This window comes from Pristiophorus japonicus, unplaced genomic scaffold, assembly GCF_044704955.1.
Source record: "Pristiophorus japonicus isolate sPriJap1 unplaced genomic scaffold, sPriJap1.hap1 HAP1_SCAFFOLD_438, whole genome shotgun sequence".
NCBI lineage: Eukaryota > Metazoa > Chordata > Chondrichthyes > Pristiophoridae > Pristiophorus > Pristiophorus japonicus.
In genome coordinates this window covers 348,150-352,853 of record NW_027254290.1, presented here as the reverse complement: position 1 = coordinate 352,853, position 4,704 = coordinate 348,150, and the positions used below count along the sequence as shown (strand labels likewise).

General features: G+C 44.9%; 1 non-coding gene across 1 annotated transcript; it reads right to left on the bottom strand.

Annotated features, from left to right (window-relative positions):
* Positions 1-3,627: 3,627 nt before the first annotated feature.
* On the bottom strand, positions 3,628-3,824 carry LOC139251750 (U2 spliceosomal RNA). The gene has a single exon (XR_011591424.1). It is a non-coding gene; the product is annotated as a U2 spliceosomal RNA (small nuclear RNA).
* Between the last annotated feature and the right edge of the window lie 880 nt (positions 3,825-4,704).

The window sequence follows — 4,704 nt, the reverse complement described above, 5'->3', positions numbered from 1 at the left end:
AGGCAAAACAATGTGTGAGGAGGACACAAAAAATATGTAAAAGGAAATAGACAGGCTAAGTGAGTGGGCAAACATTTGGCAGATGGAGTATAATGTTGGAAAGTGTGAGGTCATGCACATTGGCAGAAAAAAACATTAAAGAGCAAGTTATTATTTAAATGGCGAAAGATTGCAAAGTGCAGCAGTACAACGGGACCTGGGGGTGCTTGTGCATGAAGCAATAACACATTAGTATGCAGGTACAGAAAGTGATCAGGAAGGCCAATGGAATATTGGCCTTTATTGCAAATGTGATGGAATATAAAAACAGGGAAGTGTTGCTACAGTTGTGCAGGATATTGGTTGAGGCCACACCTGTAATACTGCGTGCTGTTTTGGTTTCCATATTTACGAAAGGATTTACTTGCTTTGGAGGCAGTTCAGAGAAGGTTCACGGAGATGAGGCGGTTGGCCTATGAGGAAAGGTTGAATATGTTGGGCGATTAATCATTGGAATTCAGAAGAATGAGAGGTGATCTTATCGAAAGGTATAATATTATGAGGGGGCTTGACAAGGTGGATGCAGAAAGGATGTTTCCACTGATAGGAAGACTAGAACTAGAGGGCATAATCTTAGAATTAGGGGCCACCCATTTATAAATGAGATGGGGAGAAATTTCTTCTCTCAGAGGGTTGTGGATCTGTAGAATTCGCTGCCTCAGAGAGCTGTGGACGCTGGGATATTGTATAAATTTAAGACAGAAATAGACAGTTTCTTAAACGATTTCTATTTCTTAAACTGCTTCTATTTCTTATGTTCTTATGTTCTTATAGTAATGTTAGAGTAGAGGCTCCACCAACAATGTTAGTGTCGGGTCAGCACCTGTAGGATTACCAGTGGTAATGATAGAATAAGTTCACCTCAATTAATAATAGAGCAGAGTCACCACCAGTAATGTTAGCGTGGATTCACCGCCAGTAATGTTAGATTATAGGGTCAATATCAATGATGATGGATTAGAGTCAACACCAATAATGATAGAGTAATATCAACACCAGTAATATTAGAATAGCGTCAATACAACCGATTAATAAACATATAAGAACAGAAGAAATAGGAGCAGAAGTAGGCCATATGGCCCCTCGAGCCTGCCCCGCCATTTAATACGATCTTGGCTGATCCGATCATGAATTCAGGTACACTTTCCTGCCCGCTCCCCATAGTCCCTTATTCGCTTATCGGTTAAGAAACTGTCTATCTGTGTCTTAAATGTATTCAATGAGCCAGCTTCCACAGCTTTCTGAGGCAGTGAATTCCACAGATCCACAGCCTTCTGAGAAAAGAAATTTCTCCTCATCTCAGTTTTCGATTGGTGGCCCCGTATTCTCAGATTATACCTTCTAGTTCGAGTCTCCCCAATCAGTGGAAACATTCTCTCTGCACCCACCTTGTTAAGCCACCTCATAATCTTATAGTTTTCGATAAGATCATCTATCAATCTTCTGAATTCCAATGAGCAGAGGCCCAACCTACTCAACCTTTCCTCATAAGTCAATCCCCTCATCTCCAAAATCAACCTAGTGAATCTTCTCTGAACTGCCTCCAAAGCAAGTATATCCTTTCGTTAATATGGAAACCAAAACTGCACGCAGTATTCCAGGTGTGGCTGCACTAATACCCTGTATAACTGTAGCAAGACTTCCCTGCTTTTATAATCCTTCCCCTTTTCAATAAAGGCCAAGTTTCCATTGGCCTTCTTGATCACTTGCTGTACCTGTATACTAACCTTTTGTGTTTCCTGCACAAGTACGCCCAGGTCCTGCTGTACTGCAGCACTTTGCAATCATTCTCTATTTAAATAATAACTTTCTCTTGCTTGATTTTCTTTCTGCCAACATGCATGACCTCACACTTTCCAACATTATACTGTATCTGCCAATTTTTTGCCCAACAAAATGTTGAGTAGATTCTCCACCAGTAATTTTAGAATAGGATCAGCACTATTACGGTTATATTTGGGTCGATGTTACCTATGTGAAAGTAGAGTCTCCACCAGTAATATTGGAGCAGACTCACCAACAATTATGTTATTCTACAGTCACCACCAGTAATATTAGAGTAGCGTCACTACCAGTAATGTTATATTTAGGTCTCCATCACTAATATTAGAGTTACGTCATCCCCAGTAATGTTAGAGTAGAGTCAGCACCATTAATGTTGGAGTAGTGTCCCTCCACAAATAGTGCTAGATCAGGTTCAATATCAGTAATGATAGATTAGTGTCAATAACAGTACGGTCAGAGTATAATCGACAGCATTAACATTAGAGTCCAATCGCCATTTGCAATGATAGAGTTGGGCAAATACCAATAACGTTAGATAGAAAAACAGAAAATGCTGGGAACCTCAGTGGGTCAGGCAGCATCTGTGGAGAGAGAAACAGAGTCATCGGCGTTTCGTCATTGACCTGAAATTTTAACTCTGAGGGCGTTGGGATGGCGAGTTGGTGGTCCTAGGGGCTGAGAGTCGGAGGGCCTTGTGGCCAAGAGTCGGAGGGCCTTGGGACCTCGAGTGAGAGAGGCTGGAAGCGAGAGAGGCTGGTGAAGAGAGAGACAGGGGGTATTGGAGAGGAGAGAGAGAACTCAGGAAAGATGGACCAAGTTCTTCCAATCCCCTAAACAGGACATCGTTGGAGTGGATGATATCCAGAAGTCACGACACTGTCAATATTTACTTCATACCCAATAAACCTCTTAATAATCCATGCACATTGCCCGATCTATGGAGGGAGGGCAAAGATGTATTTGCACTTGGGTAAGGCACTTAGGCTGGGGGAGGCATGCAGTTGGACTGGGGTAAGGCACTTCTGCTGGGGGAGGCATTGACTTGGACATGGGTCCGGGACATTGGCTGGGGGAGGGAAGTACTTGGACTTGGGTATGTGACTTTGGCTGGCGGTTACTGTCTTCTGGGGAGCTCTGTCCTCTGTCGCGTCAGGAAGTCAATGTGAATCGAGTTACAATTTGCAAAGTCAGCGGGACTTTGGGATGGGCGGATCCAGTGACACATTCCTGTGAAACTTCAGGTTGTGGCTTATCCTCCTTGGCGACCAATCAGAAATAAGGGGTGGAGGGTGTTGGCCGGTGTTGCAGTCAAATAAGCGCGTTTTGCTTTTGTATCAGCTGGTAATGTTAGAGGAGAGTCATCACCAGTAATGTTGGAGTAGGGTCACCACCAGTAATGTTAGAGTCTGGTCACCACCAGTAATGTTAGAGTAGAGTCATCACCAGTCATGTTGGAGTAGGGTCACCACCAGTAATGTTAGAGTCGGGTCACAGCAGTCATGCTAGAGCAGAGTCACCACTAGTAATGTTAGATTAGATTATGAACACACTCACTGGAATGTGTCACTTGATCCGCCTATCCCAAGGTAACCTGTGGACTTTTAGAGTAGGATCACCAGCAGTAATGTTAGAGTAGGGACACCACTAATTTTTTTTTTTCGTAGCCAATCTTTCCAATTCTTTGTCAGATCACAAACGCCAGAGGTCACCTTGCACACATCAAGGATCACCCTGCTCTAATGCTCTTAGCGAAAAGGCCTAGAGCCCAAGCACCGTTCCTGGAAGTACTGCAATACCAGGTTCGTGCCATGGAGGTGGATGGGTCAGCAACCCCACACACCTCCGTGGTGGTGGATGGGTCAAGCCACCCCACCCACCTCCTATTTCCAAAAAGCATAGGAGAACCACCTTTCTGATCCAGGGAGAACCACGTTGGGGTCATGGTTACTCCCCTGTCAGGTCAGTTACGCATGATCTTAGCCAAAAGGCCGAGAAGCGACACCACTAATAATGTTAGAGAATTGTTAATACCAATATTGTTAGAGTTGGATCACCATCAGCAAGGTTTGGGTAGGGTGACATCATTTTTATAATGTGGCGACCAGAACTGCACGCAGTACTCCAGCTGTGGCCTAACCAAAGAATTATACAATTTAAGCATAACCTCCCTGCTCTTATATTCTATGCCTCGGCCAATAAAGGCAAGCATTCCGTATGCCTTCTTAACCATCTTATCCATCTGGCCTGCTACTTTCAGGGATCTGTGGACCAATGGTGGAGCTTTGGAGGCGTGGCCTATTCAGTTGGAGCTGTGCTGCTGAGAGAGAAGGAACTCCCTGCTTTAGCTCCTGTCTGGAAGGCCGAGAGTGAGCCCTGAGACCAGCCCAGGAAGAGGAGGAAAGGGCCGGCTTACTACAATACAACGTCCGGAGGGAGAGGAGGAGAGCTGAAAAATTTCAACAACTTTATTTACTTCTACAAAGAGTTGGAGAGAATGGGAAAAGAGCAACAACCTGTGTGGAAGGAGGGAGAATCTAAAACATTCTACAGGTGGGTGTTGGTGCATTCCCCGAAAGACATTGTTTTATTGGTGGGGGGAGAAAAGAAGATTTTCTTCGAGGCTCTGAACATCGCGGGGGGCGTGTGTGTGTGGAAGTGTGTGTGGGGGTCTTGCTTACAGCTAGGCCCCACACACCACTGAAGCACCTCTCCCCCATTGCCTAGCCAGGGATAGCTGGAGCTACCTGGCTGAAGATTTACTAAATCACCCTATCAAACATCGTTGGGAGTGTGTGTCTGGGTGGCTCCAGCTGTCCCAGGTGAAGACATCTTCTCCTCCCGCCCGAAGACTATCCCATAAGACTGTGCCTTGCTTTGTTT